Genomic DNA, 15,338 nt, shown 5'->3' with positions numbered 1-15,338 from the left:
TTAGCTACCTAGCTAATCAAAATATATGTTTGCATTTATTGATTAACCTCAGCTTGAATACCAACATATAGCTAGCTATATACAATAGTCTAGGTTTGTTCGCATAGACTACTTACAACTGGCAGCATGGTGCAGCTGTGCTGTTGCCAAGCAACCAACCCTGTGTTAGAACTATGAGTTTCAGCGAAAAAAGACGTTAGCATTGTCACAATTGTTACAAAAAGTAGCACGTGAGAGCGATAAATTATATATTTAATAAAAACGGTTGCACCTATACATTTAGTCAATCTGGCATTTTTTAAATCCAATGATCACTTTATGGACGCTATAGTCTCGTTTTAATCTGAAATCTAGAATTTGAGCTAGGTAGGTGCAAGAAATCGTAAAACTCAATTGCTAATGACACTGTTAAGAATTCCGGTATGTGAATCTTAGTAATGGACAGACGGCTCACGAGGAGAGGTGGGGAGCGTGTTGAGTACCTCCAATCAAGTTGCTTGCGAATTGTTTATCCAGATTGGTGTGATATTTATTGGCTTAGATATGATGATAGGGAGATTTTAATTTAACAACTGAGCTTCAACCAATATCTATGTAAACTTTGCTTGAATTCTGCTGTCTGTATTCTGTCTTTAAATGTTGTCCATCACTAGCAGCACCGTTTCACCAAGTAAATGGTTGACGAATAAAGGTGATTCAGATTTTTTAACACTAGTCTTAATTAACACTGTAGTATAAATACGAATTCAAATAACTGCGTATCATATAGCACTGAATCATTTGTAACTTTATTCTTGTACATCTCACTTGTTTTGTTTCCCCAATATATCAATACGAAATAAACTCAGCGTTTTATCAGCTCCTTTAATAATAAAAGTTATATTAAATGCATAGGCTATCGTCTACTTGATGTGCAACATCAACACGCACTCAACCGCAGCAATTTTGACAGCGGAAATGATGAGGACAAAACTTTTTTCCGCGTAGTTTCATCTGTGTGAAGCCAGCAAAGCCAACCAACAGCAGCTGGCAACAAACATGCTGCGATTTCTGCAAGATCCTTTCAAAATATAAGTCCCGCGAATAAAAGGCATACAATTAAACAAAGGCCTTAGTATTGGAGTATTTTATGTTAGATTCTCATTTAACATTATATATACACAAAATATATTTTTTAACTTTCATTCAATACCAACAATTGGTATTGCAGGTTTAGCTTGTTCTGCAGGATTTAATAAAACATTTTTTGACTTCTGTAGGAATAAATTATAAATCAAATCAAAGTTTATTGGTCACGTACACAGATTTGCAGTTGTTATCACAGGTGCAGTGAAATGCTTGTATTTCTAGCTCCAACAGTACAGTAATACCTAGCAATGCAAAACAATACTACACAAATAATGCAAAAGTGCGGAATATATATATAATGGTGTGTATAGACAGTATGGATACTATATGAATAGAAAAGTAGTTATATAGGATGAGCCATGACTAGCCATGAATATTATTGAAGTCAGATGTCTGTGCCATAAGTCGATGATAGAGGTTTTGTTTAGAAGTTATATGATACCCTACTGTCAAACCTATGCCATGCTATGAGTTTTCTGCAGGACCGCGTGCCCATGGTCCCCAACCTCCAGGGGGCCCCCATTTATTTTGTCCTAATGTTTGAGTCACTCATATAGCATATGAACATGGTCTTGGCAAAATGTCTAGAATTTCAGAAAATTGGCTTTAAAACTGCTAATTCTTTCCCAGATTATCCGGCCCTGAATTGTTCCATGGGCTTGACACAGACATCATTGTGATTCTCTTTGAGGTTAGATATTGATTATGCAATAGTAAAATAAGTATTTTACTTAGGCTACATAACATTGTCAGTCATCATTTCCTGCAATAAAATAAAATTGTATTGGTCACATACACATATTTTACATTTAAGTCATTTAGCAGACGCTCTTATCCAGAGCGACTTACAAATTGGAAAGTTCATACATATTCATCCTGGTCCCCCCGTGGGAATTGAACCCTGGTCCCCCCGTGGGAATTGAACCCACAACCCTGGCGTTGCAAGCGCCATGCTCTACCAACTGAGCCACACGGGACCACATTTTGCTGATGTTATTGCGGGTGTAGCGGAATGATTGTGTTCCTAGCTCCAACAGTGCAGCAGTATCTAACAATTCATAATACTTTCCAAAATGTGTCGTTAAGTCATCGTTAAGACCTCTGACTTCATCATTCATTTGATTTCACTGCCATCGTGTTCGTGCTTTTTTCTTTCCTTCAGTTCCGTACTTTTATTGTGAAGGTTTTTCTAAAACGTCACCCGGAACTGACGACCTCGATCTCGCCAATGCTGCTGGCTTCACACCAGTCAGTTTCGTTCCTGAAAACACATTCAACATGCGAGAGAAAGCAACGGGCGTTTGGGCTTGCAGGTACATTCTAAGTATATATGTATTATTATTATGTACCGAAGTTTGTTTTAGTTATTATAAATGTTTCACAACGCATATGGGTTATGCTACGTCCACGTTTTTGGTATGTCGTCGTGCTATGGGTGCACATCCAAGATAACAGAGAACGTGAGTATAGCCTATTGTCAAGAGCCTTGTGTCAAATTTGGTCTTGTTTCCGAAGTGCTCAAAACAGAGCGCCAATCGTTGGAATAAGTGTCGTTAAAAATCAGCTAGCTTGTTTGTAGTTAATTGTCCACACATAGTAGCTAATTTCGGTGAAGTTGTATCATGAACTCCAACTGTGTTTAGCTAGCCACTGTAGAAATGTGTACATTTCTGGATTAAATTTAAAGGGCCGTCCTCTCCATCCCAGACGTGACTAAATTACTGGTTTGCCACTTCTTTGTGTAGTTTCTTGCAAAACATTTGATAACTAGCAAAGTTCTTCTCAGAAAGACAACCACGTCAGACCACAAACGGGATTTAGTTAAAATGTCCAAACTTTCCGAATGGTGATGTATTACTGGTTTTACTGTCACACACCTGTGACCTGTTCAGCAAGTTAACGTTGTGTAACGTTAATAAAGTGTTATTTAGAACTAACATGCCTCTCTGACATGTTGAAATAAGAAATAATGTATATCTGAAACGTTTGCCTACTGAATTACCTTGGGCTGTGTTCAGAAACATAGTAAATCTTTCAGTATATGGAATTGATGTCGTTTTGAACACCTGGTTGGCATTAGTGAGTGCACATTGCAGATAGACATGGCAGTATAAAGCCGGTATGATTCTTACTTGTCAGACATGCATGTGTTCTAGTACATGTCTGTATGCTGTACAAGATGTTGCCTTCCTGAATGTGGGCCCCTTCTAGCTTTTTGCAACATTATGCAACTCTACTGAAGATAACCGAGCAGTAGTCAGCACAAAGTCCTTTGGTTTCTCAGAGGGTGGTTGTTTAACAATTTCTTAAAATATGTCACTTGCTGCTTGGGGGGCACACACAAAGATCAGAGACTTGGAATCCATACTGAATATCCCTTGGACCGGCTTGGACTGGCTATCAGCGTCCTTCCAAGAACTATGGGCGAGCTTCGGATGGATTTGCCCTTCACTAGAAGTAGCCTACTCTGTAGAGTCTCTGCAAACCGCTTTGTGACTGCACCACACACTGCATTTATTTATGCAAGTGTCAGTGATGTTTACTAAGGTGAATGCTTGGTGGGGTGTTAACCCAGCCTTAGCCTGAACCCCAAAATGTTACGGTTTGGATTAGGGCAATTCCATGGTAACTGAGCGATGCTGAGACTCAGATTTGTCACTTTAAAATGTCAAACAAAAATCAATAATTGCAAAGTTAAACAAACCATACAACTCTATTAGGCACAAGGTCTACGTTTAACCATTTCCAGTGAAATTGTTTACAGAAACACATTTACTTGAAGAACAGTGCAGATATAAAGTTTGGTAACAGAATGATGGCACAAACAGCACAAAAAATATTTAGTAGTCCAATGCCTGACAAATTCATTCAAATTAGTTTTGCATTAGGCCAATGATTCTGACGATTCCGACAACAAATGTGTAAAAATCAGAGCGACGTTCTGTTTGAATTCCAGGCTATACCAAATAGGAGCAAATAAGCCTAGAAAGTTGAAGAGCGGTGTGCACGGTTTTAGGAGAACGTGACATCAATACGTAGGTCTATCTTTTGCAGAATGTTTAATTATGTCACCATCATTTACAGTATGTCCGTATTGGTGGATTTTGGTACCAGCTCACAAAAACCTGTTTGGGAATATTTTTGTTCTTACCTATGCTGGTTCCCAAAACTACTTGGTTTATAGGCTAATAGTTCTCTGCTATAGCCTATGTTTGAAATGTGTACACAAGCTCAATCGGCAGAATAAATGGCGTTCTGATGAGCTCTGTTGTGGGTGACTCGCATGGAAACATCAGTCGTAAACATGATTACAGGATGCAGAAGAGAGGAACAATTGGGGAAGCTGGTGCTGTTGCACAATTCCTTTGTTATAGACTTAAATCAAAACAATAATTATCTCAGCGATGCTATAGGCCTAAGAGGTGTGTCAGAGCGTGCTCGTCTGCCTGAACCCAGCTTTTATACACAAAACAAATCCTACGTTTTTCTCTTCAAAGTAGAGGTCTCTGGTGAGATTAAGTGATGAAAGGACTTCTTTAAAGTCTCTTGAAGGGCAAAATGAACTGCATCACTATGTTCACCTCTCTGTTCTAAACCTGCCACGTGTGCAGGTTTGTATGTGTTCTAGTTGCATGTTGTTAGGCTATGATGTTTCTTGCATGCCCACATGTATGCTTGTCTATTCCTGGTGCTTTTCACATCTCAAGCCCTTTGCAGACTCTGAAACTTTAAGACCGTAAGCACACATGGATCAGCTTCTGCCATGCATGAATACATGTCCTTTTAAAGAGATGTTATCACCAACTATGCTTTCCGTTCCATTAAGCGTTAACAAGAATTCCATAGATTTCACTGGTGCACGAGCTCTGACCCTCATCGGCCCTACAGTAATATAAGTGTAGATCAGTGTTTCTCAGCCTAGAGGCACTGCTGCCTAGTCTGTTGCTGACCACGGTGACCGGCCCCTCTTATTAGGGCCTAAGCTAGTTTTAATGTAAGGCTGTCCTTCTACCTCAAAGGAATGCTTATGTTGCGCCCTGGTACTTGAAGGTCATGAAACAAATAGAGAGCGAGAGAGAGAGCGGCTGAACCCCACACCCTCACAGTAAGTTTGGACCCCTCCCACAGGGGAACAGTGTGTTATGATCTGAGTTGGTGATATGCAAGCCCTCTCTCCAGCCCTGTGTGTTTGAGATGAGTGCTGCTCACTGGCAGACAGCTAGGGAGGGTTAGTATGTGGTGTCTTTAGGCCTAATTGACAGATGGCTAGGGAGGGTTGCTTTGTGGTGTCTTGAGGCCTCACTGACTGACGGCTAGACAGCAGTAAAATGACAATAGCTAGACAGGCGTGTACCGGTACAGAGTCAATGTGCATGGGGGACCTGGTTAGTTGAGGTAATATGTACATGTAGGTAGAGTTATTAAAGTGACTATGCATAGATGATAACAACAGAGAGTAGCAGTGGTTTAAGGGGGAGGCAATGCAAATAGTCTGGGTAGCCATTTGATTAGGTGTTCAGTAGTCTTATGGCTTGGGGGTAGAAGCTGTTTAGAAGCCTGTTGGACCTAGACTTGGCGCTCCAGTACTGCTTGCCATGCGGTAGCAGAGAGAACCGTCTATGACTAGGGTGGCCGGAGTCTTTGACAATTTTTAGGGCATTCCTCTGACACCGCCTGGTATAGAGGTCCTGGATGGCAGGAAGCTTGGCCCCAGTGATGTACTGGGCCATTCGCACTACCCTCTGTACTGCCTTGCGTTCGGAGGCCGAGCAGTTGCCATACCAGGCAGTGATGCAACCAGTCAGGATGATCTCGATGGTGCAGCTGTAGAACCTTTTGAGGATCTGAGGACCCATGCCAAATCGTTTCAGTCTCCTGCGGGGGAATAGGTTTTGTGTTGCTGTGCTTGGACTATGTTAGTTTGTTGGTGATGTGGACACCAAGGAACTTGAAGCTCTCGACCTTCTCCACTGCAGCCCCGTCGATGAGAATGGGGCGTGCTCTGTCTTCTTTTTCCTGTAGTCCACAATCATCCTCTTTGTCTTGATCACGTTGAGGGGGAGATTTGGTGTGGTGCCAGATAGGTTGTCTCGTCGTTGTCAGTGATCAGGCCTACCACTGTTGTCATCAGCAAACCTAATGATGGTGTTGGAGTCGTGCCTGGCAGTGCAGTCATGAGTGAACGGAGTACAGAAGGGGACTGAGCACGCACCCCTGAGGGGCCACTGTGTTGAGAATCAGCGTGGCGGATGTGTTGTTACCTACCCTTACCACCTGGGGTGGCCCGTCAGGAAGTCCAGGATCCAGTTGCAGACGGAGGTGTTTAGTCCCAGGGTCCTTAGCTTATTGATGAGCTTTGAGGGCACTATGGTTTTGAACCCTGTGCTATTCATTGACTACAGCTTTCTCACATAGGTGTTCCTTTTGTCCAGGTGAGAAAGGGCAGTGTGGAGTGCAATAGAGATGGCATCTTCTGTGGATCTGTTGGGGCGGTATGCAAATTGGAGTGGGTCTAGGGTTTCTGGGATATGGTGTTGATGTGAGCCATGACCAGCCTTTCAAAGCACTTCATGGCTACAGATGTGAATGCTACGTGTCGGTAGTCATTTAGGCAGGTTACCTTAGTGTTCTTGGGCACAGGCACTATGGTGATCTGCTTAAAATGTGTTGGTATTACAGACTCGGACAGGGAGTGGTTTGAAAATGTCAGTGAAGACACTTGCCAGTTGGTCAGCGCGTGCTCGGAGTACACGTCCTGGTAATCCGTCTAGCCCTGCGGCCTTGTTAATGTTGACCTGTTTAATGGTCTTACTCACATCGGCTGCAGAGAGCGTGATCACACAGTCTTCCGGGAAACAGCTCGTTCTCTCATGCATGTTTCAGTGTTATTTGCCTCGAAGCGAGCATAGAAATAGTTTAGCTCATCTGGTAGGCTCATGTCACTGGGCAGCTCTCGGCTGTGCTTCCCTTTGTAGTCTGTAATGGTTTGCAAGCCCTGCCACATCCGACAAGCGTCATAGCATGTAGTACGATTCGATCTTAGTCCTGTATTGACGCTTTGCATGTTTGATGGTTCGCCGGAGGGAATAGTGCGATTTCTTATAAGCTTCAGGGTTAGAGCCCCGCTCCTTGAAAGCGGCAGCTCTAGCCTTTAGCTCAGTGCGGATGTTGCCTGTAATCCATGGCTTCTGGTTGGGGTATGTACGTACGGTCACTGTGGGGATGACGTCATCGATGCACTTATTGATGAAGCCAATGACTGATGTGGTGTACTCCTCAATGCCATCGGAGGAATCCCGGAACATATTCCAGCCTGTGCTAGCAAAACAGTCCTGTAGCTTAGCATCTGATTCATCTGACCACCTTTTTACATTTACATTTACATTTTAGTCATTTAGCAGACGCTCTTATCCAGAGCGACTTACAGTAGAGTGCATACATTTTATTACATTTTTTACATACTGAGACAAGGATATCCCTACCGGCCAAACCCTCCCTAACCCGGACGACGCTATGCCAATTGTGCGTCGCCCCACGGACCTCCCGGTTGCGGCCGGCTGCGACAGAGCCTGGGCGTGAACCCAGAGACTCTGGTGGCGCAGCTAGCACTGCGATGCAGTGCCCTAGACCACTGCGCCACCCGGGAGATGATCTAGTCACTGGTGATTCCTGCTTTAATTTTTGCAGGAATCAGGAGGATAGAATTATGGTCAGATTTGCCAAATGGAGGGTGAGGAAGAGCTTTGTATGTGTCTCTGTGTGTGGAGTAAAGGTGGTCCAGAGCTTTTTTCCCTCTGGTTGCACATTGAACATGCTGATAGAAATTTGGTCAAACGGATTTAAGTTTCCCTGCATTAAAGTCCCCGGACACTAGGAGCGTTTTCTTGTTCGTTTTCTTGTTTGCTTATGGCGGAATACAGCTCATTTAATGCTGTCTTAGTGCCAGCTTCTGACTGTGGTGGTATGTAAACAGCTACGAAAAATACAGATAAACTCTTATCATGAGCTTATCATGAGATACTCTACCTCAGGTGAGCAATAGCTCGAGACTTCCTTAGATATCGTGCACCAGCTGTTATATACAAAAATACATAGTCCGCTGCCCCTTGTCTTACCAGACGCCGCTGTTCTATCCTGCCGGTGCAGCGTGTAACCAGCTAGGTGTATGTTGATAATGTCGTCGTTCAGCCTCGTCTCCGTGATATTACAGTTTTGAATGTTTCATTGGTAGTTTAATCTTCCGCGTAGGTCATCTATTTTTATGTACTACTGTACACATGCATGGCAGGAGAGAAGACTATGATTTGTGTGTGCGTATGTACTATGTAGGAACCCATGTGTTGAGGTGGGGGGGTCTTTGTGTGTCTATGGAAACAGTAATGAGAGACTTGTTTGTTTTTGTAAGTGGGTATTGATTGTAGGCCTATAAGTAGGTAGTGTAGCCTACATGCAGTGCTGTTGTGGTTTACTTGAGTGTTGGGGCTCTCTACTCAATTTGAATGAGCTTGGAGGTTCATGCTTTGAAAATATGAGAAACTTCAATTGATAAAAGACAGAATCATTGAAAGATTTTGTGTATATGTGGTGGGTGGGTATCAAGACAAGTCAGCAGCCTACAGTAAGACAGGAAGTGGAGTGGAGAAGCGGAAGTAGGAACTCTCAAACATAGCTCAGACAGTGAGGGGGGGGGGGTGAGAGCAGGCATGTGCACAGACAGGGCTCTACCTGCCCCGTTACCCTTCCAGTCTCCAACACAGAGCTCTACCTGCCCCGTTACCGTTCCAGTCTCCAACACAGAGCTCTACCTGCCCCTTGGTCCTTTCAGTCTCTAAAGTGCCCTTTTCAGTGGCGGTATAATTTCCCCCAAAATGATATATTTTTTAAAATACATTCTTTGGCATTGTTGTTCAACCCACTGCCCTCAAATCATCCTTAAATGATCATCTATGCTTCAGAACCAAACAGTTGTGCGTCTTGATTGTTGACCAATGACCAGTCCTCAGCATTGGTGCACAAAGGCGGGCGCGCATATCCAGATTATTGACCAGAAATAACTTCTTTCATTTCCTCCCGTTTTGCCTGCCAAAAACAGATGTTTATATGTTTATCACCCATATAAAATACAGTTTAGCAATCTACTACTGACTCATCTTAGCCAGAGCAATCTACTACTGACTCATCTTAGCCAGAGCAATCTACTACTGACTCATCTTAGCCAGAGCAATCTACTACTGACTCATTTTAGCCAGAGCAATAGGCTACCTGGCGATTTGATTGATAATTTTTACATTTCAGTTAGGCCTAGCTTGGGTGGCTACTGGCTATAGATAAGCAGCCGGAACATCGCACCGCCTTCAATATTATGGGATGATATTTGTGAGGAAGAACTACCTGGCTTGCACTCTGCAGGCAGGCTGCCTTCCAAAGACAGAACATGCTTTTCTCCTTTACAAGTTGGCCGTGTGATTTTTCTTGCTCTGGACTCCAGAGAAATGACATGATATACAGTGCCTTCAGAAAGCATTCTGAAGTATTTTTACACATTTTCTTATGTTACAGCCTAAATTTAAAATTTATGAAATTAAGGTGTTTTTTTTATTTTTATCACTGGCTTTACACACTATACCCCATAATGTCGAAGTGGAATTATGTCTTTAGACATTTTTTACAAATGTAATAAAAAAATGAAATGTCTTGAGTGTAAGTATTCAACCCATTTGTTATGGCAAGCCTTAATAAGTTCAGGAGTACACATTTGATTAAACAAGTCACATAAGTTGCATGGAATCACTATGTTCAATAATAATGTTTACCATGATTTTATAGATGAGTGAGGTTATTTTTTTTAAATCAATTTTTAATTCAGACTGTAACACAACAAAAAGTGAAATAAGTCAAGGGGTATGAAATACTTTCTGAAGGCACTGTATCCCAATTGGCTGCTAACATGATTGACTTTCAGCTCTAAATGTAGGTGTAAAACACAGTTTATTTCTGTAGCCTAGATTGCATTTTGTAAATGCATTACCGTTTATGACTGTAATAGCAGGCTACATTTGCACAGGGATTGTGCGCGCATGTTTGCAAGCTTTGTATCATTCCTTTTTGGGGGTCGTGGGTCAAAAAGTTTGAAAACCACTGGGATACATGATGGTGACAACAAATGGGGTTGGGTTGGATATGGTCATGGGAGGCTACAGTATTTCTGACCATCTTCTATTTTGACTGGAATTGTGTTGGTCATTGGTAATAAGTGCAGAATTTATTCCAGTTCAAAATAGTTGAGCAAAATACTTTACTCATCTGATTACTGCTTTCCCCTCTTCTTGGAAGAATTGCTCAACTAGTGGTTCCTTGGACCAGTAGCCTAACAGATGGATGGGGAACCCCTGGTTTGACGTATGCTGACTACTCTGTTTGAGTTCTGATAAGAGTTGGCTCTTGACCTGTTTCTTGGCATATGACTGTGTAGCTTACTTGGTGACTGACTGATTTAATTTGCGTGAGGAGTGGAGTAACTTGTTTGTCTGGCAGGACTGAGTCCACTCCAATGGCCTCCAACCATCCATGCCCCAGGGCTGAGTCCACTCCAATGGCCTCCAACCATCCATGCCCCAGGGCTGAGTCCACTCCAATGGCCTCCAGCCATCCATGCCCCAGGACTGAGTCCACTCCAATGGCCTCCAACCATCCATGCCCCAGGACTGAGTCCACTCCAATGGCCTCCAACCATCCATGCCCCAGGGCTGAGTCCACTCCAATGGCCTCCAACCATCCATGCCCCAGGGCTGAGTCCACTCCAATGGCCTCCAACCATCCATGCCCCAGGGCTGAGTCCACTCCAATGGCCTCCAACCATCCATGCCCCAGGACTGAGTCCACTCCAATGGCCTCCAACCATCCATGCCCCAGGGCTGAGTCCACTCCAATGGCCTCCAGCCATCCATGCCCCAGGGCTGAGTCCACTCCAATGGCCTCCAGCCATCCATGCCCCAGGGCTGAGTCCACTCCAATGGCCTCCAGCCATCCATGCCCCAGGGCTGAGTCCACTCCAATGGCCTCCAACCATCCATGCCCCAGGGCTGAGTCCACTCCAATGGCCTCCAACCATCCGTGCCCCAGGGCTGAGTCCACTCCAATGGCCTCCAACCATCCGTGCCACAGGGCGTGTCTTTGATTAGCTGTGGGAGGTGTCCTCTTTCATTCTCCACTCGGTTTGATTATTAAAAGATAATCACGAGTTTTGATTAAAAAAATATCATTAAATGCATGATGAAATAATTACATTCAAATCATTGTTTATAGATTTTTTTTAATGGAAATTTCAAAGCCCAAAACAGTGAACTTTCAATTGCCAAAACAATATTCCATCGTCTCTGTCAGGTCCACATTGGGTAGACATCACTAGGACATTTCTATGAATAGTACAATATTTCAGTTGTGTATATTACTTTTTATTTGATGACTTTGTCTTTCATTCCTTCAAAGTCATCCTTTCTCATCTCTGCTCAGGCAGTAGCAGTCAGCCAGACAACATTGTCTCTGTTCTCCCCATACTGTACTGTCTTTAGTCATCCTCTCATCTCTGCTCAGGCAGCAGCAGTCAGCCAGACAACATTATCTCTGTTCTCCCCATACTGTACTGTCTTCAGTCATCCTCTCATCTCTGCTCAGGCAGCAGCAGTCAGCCAGACAACATCATCTCTGTTCTCCCCATACTGTACTGTCTTCAGTCATCCTATTTAGCTCGCCTGCCTAAGTATTGACAATAATTTTACTAGTTCTTCAAAGTAGATGAGGCACACTTTCATGAACTGTCTATATCCCTCTCTCTCGTGGTTGTGTACTTTCTTCTCTCTAATGCGGTTCGCGGGCTGCGTGCATTCTGTGTGCATCTACGTAGCAGGTGTAGAAGTGCATCCATCTCTGTCCGAGTCGGAAAGACCAGGCGCAATAGATTATGGTCGTTGTAGATATCACGTTTCCGCGCTGAACTAGGTTGAACAACTCCCTTCAGCCCAGCGTCCCACATACTTCTTGACTTGATTTTTCTCATGAATGATTTGATTTCTCTCTTGTTGGAAATGGCGCGTTAGGGTTTTCATGATGAATAAAGGGGTGCTTGAGGTGAATAATATAACCGGAAAGTACCTGCTTAGGCCAGATGGTTCAGTAGTAGGGAGGGGCTAAATCTACTGTCTTCACTAGTTCAGATTTTGCCACTTCCTCCAACCAAAGTAAAGTAGTAGCATAGCATTAGGCTACTAGATATGCTTGTGCTAGCTGAAGCATGCCAAATTTGCTTTTGGACTGTAGAACAGCTTATTTCCTTTCTTTTTATTGCATTCTTTTTATTAGTGTGCTTGCTGAAAGCAAAAACACTTGTTATTCGCCACACCTTTTGTTATTGGCCTATCGATTTTGCCTTAAACGCCATAACAGTAAAAGCTACCAACACCAAAACAACTTTCACAACCATAAATACTTTAGGACAAGCAAGCACACACACACACTTTCTTTAGGAAACATTAATGTTTCTGTATTGTAAACTATTCATTCCGTCAGTTCCCTCTCTCACCCCTCACTGTCTGACACAGGGAAAATCCTTACTTGTTCCCTGCATTTGGCTTGGCCTTCGCTACTTGATTCTCTATTTTCTAAATCTGGGAAATTGTGGAGTTGTTTCAGTGCGTCATAAGAATAGCTACATTGTGTTGTGTGGAGCTTGCATTGTTGTGAGTAAGCATGTTGAAGGACTGGGGACAAAGGTTAGGAATTATGTCCCTCTTCTGACAAAGTGTAATCCACTACTTTGTAAAGTACCCATAAGCTACTAGAGAGGTAGAGAAAAGGTCCAGTTGCCGTTGAGATATAGACTCATCCCACTAGAAGCCTATACTTTACAACCACTTTTTCATAATATTTATTATTGCTTTACGCACATGGACAACGAGTTGACACAGAAAACAGAACATAGCCTAAGCCTACACATCCCGGCCTACACCGATATGCTCTCGTTGCCGTGTAACGGCCAGCTGACAGACCCGTCTCGTTGCCGTGTAACGGCCAGCTGACAGACCCGTCTCGTTGCCGTGTAACGGCCAGCTGACAGACCCGTCTCGTTGCCGTGTAACGGCCAGCTGACCGACCCGTCTCGTTGCCGCGTAACGGCCAGCTGACCGACCCGTCTCGTTGCCGCGTAACGGCCAGCTGACCGACCCGTCTCGTTGCCGCGTAACGGCCAGCTGACCGACCCGTCTCGTTGCCGCGTAACGGCCAGCTGACCGACCCGTCTCGTTGCCGCGTAACGGCCAGCTGACCGACCCGTCTCGTTGCCGTGTAACGGCCAGCTGTCCGACCCACTTTGTGTTTCAGCTTCCTCTCTGGCTCAGGGTAGTGAACTGAATGAGAGCTGGCTCCCACAGTTTCCAGGCCAGGGTACTGTAGGGTACGGTTTGTGTTGGAGACGGTTGCCAGGGCAGGGCAGGGTTTCCTGTTCCTGAGATTGCTGCCTTAGTGCCACTGGTCGCTAGACCTTTCTTTTGTCTCAGTGAGTCTGCCACCTGGGTTCTCTCCCTTCCTCCGAGAGCCAGGCCAAAGCACATGAGGCTTTTACATACCCACTTCTCTTGGTTCCCTGCTTGTCAGTGTTTTGTACTTCCTTAGAAACACTTTGCATTCAAACACCAAACCTGTGCAATATGGAGAATCAACAACACCATTTGGGATTGGATCAAAGTTATTGTGTGGTAATAGGGGATGGCTACTCTGACAGTTGTTCATGTAGGCTAATAGTACAGGGGATGGGGTAGATGTCTTTCTCTTGCGTAAAACAGCCTTAATAAAACAGTCAGGATTCTCTCTGTGTCATGCTAAGTTCAAGGTGAGTGTTTGTCATCTGACCGGGATGAGCTCTTCACTGGGTCCACTGCAGCAGGCTTGAGGAGGGAGGGATCTTCTGTCTACTCCATGGCCTAAAGTAACCACCGTTCCCAACGGGGGTCACAAGGAACACTGTTTAGTGTGTGAGCACAGATACCGACCTATGAGATATAATTATGTCCACCCTGTTTAGAGGGCTTCCACTAGGACGACGTGAGGGTTGTGTTGCTGCTCTGCCTCCAGTAGGCCAGGGCAGTGTCACTGGAGGGTTAGGGCAGTGTCACTGGAGGGTTAGGGCAGTGTCACTGGAGGGTTAGGGCAGTGTCACTGGAGGGTTAGGGCAGTGTCACACGGCTGAGCCCAAAGGGAATGCAGGGGGACAGACAGCCTAGGGCGAGGCAGGCACACAGTGAAGGAGAGGAAGTGTGTCTTGCAGTGCTGGAGGCTGCTGAGTCATGCCTGGGCTGGCTACACTGATAGAAACAGCCATCTGGGGGCCAGCGGCAGGGGTGGGAGTACCAGCGGGAGCATGCGTACAGGGGCTTTGGGGGCGGAGAAGAATGGTAGTGGGACATTGATGGTTGGTGATGCAATATTTCTGGATGCTGTCAACGCCTCTGACACACATTGTGACGTCTCTGTCCACCGTGTGAAAAACACATCACGTATGGTGGAGGTTGAGTTTCGTCAGCCTTGGTCTTCTATCTCGAGGGAGGGAGAGGCCATAGAGAACAGCCTAGTGTGTTTATTGACACCATTAGGCCTTATCATGAGACCCCCCTCTTGAATAAGGAGAAGTCCCCAGTTGTAGCATCCATTTGAGAAATGCTGAAGCCAACTTCCTCAATCTGCCCTTCATTCACTCTCACAGTACTATATTGGCTCCATTCATGTGTGGCCTTTTCCCTGTGTAAAGCGTATAAAACTGATCTGGGTTTAATCTAATCAGGTTTTATTGCTCTCCTCTACCCCCACCATGCTGCTCCATGCCTCAGCGCTCGCTAACAGAGGGAGAGCATCAGAGATGTGGCGTCCCAGTAACAAGGATTACTGTTGTTTCTAACCCTCAGCAGGCAGCGGAACAGGGAACAAGGCAGATCTCAGTTTTGGTTCTGTAATACTACACATTATTCAAAAACCAACAAAACTCAGTGCTGGAATTATGTACTTCCATGGTGTATTAAACAAGAATTTCCACATTGCTGCAAAGTTGGAAAAATTGTATGTAGAGTAGGGTCTACTGGCAAGGAAGTATTTCACTGTTAGTCTACACCTGTTTTACAAAGCATGTGACAAATAAATGTGATTATTCATAAGACAAATTAAAT

General features: G+C 44.4%; 1 protein-coding gene across 2 annotated transcripts in view; it reads left to right on the top strand.

Annotated features, from left to right (window-relative positions):
• Positions 1-2,325: 2,325 nt before the first annotated feature.
• LOC139577211 (SH2B adapter protein 3-like) overlaps positions 2,326-15,338 on the top strand; it is a 62,080-nt gene continuing 49,067 nt past the window's right edge. The window contains exon 1 of one of the 2 annotated variants that reach the window (XM_071404155.1): positions 2,326-2,441. The gene's annotated coding sequence lies outside the window, so the exon portion shown is untranslated. Of the gene's footprint in view, positions 2,589-15,338 lie in introns of both variants that reach the window. The other variant, XM_071404157.1, reaches the window with a different exon arrangement.

This window comes from Salvelinus alpinus, chromosome 5 (assembly GCF_045679555.1).
Source record: "Salvelinus alpinus chromosome 5, SLU_Salpinus.1, whole genome shotgun sequence".
NCBI classification, from domain to species: Eukaryota; Metazoa; Chordata; class Actinopteri; order Salmoniformes; family Salmonidae; genus Salvelinus; species Salvelinus alpinus.
This window is presented reverse-complemented; position numbering and strand designations above follow the sequence as displayed.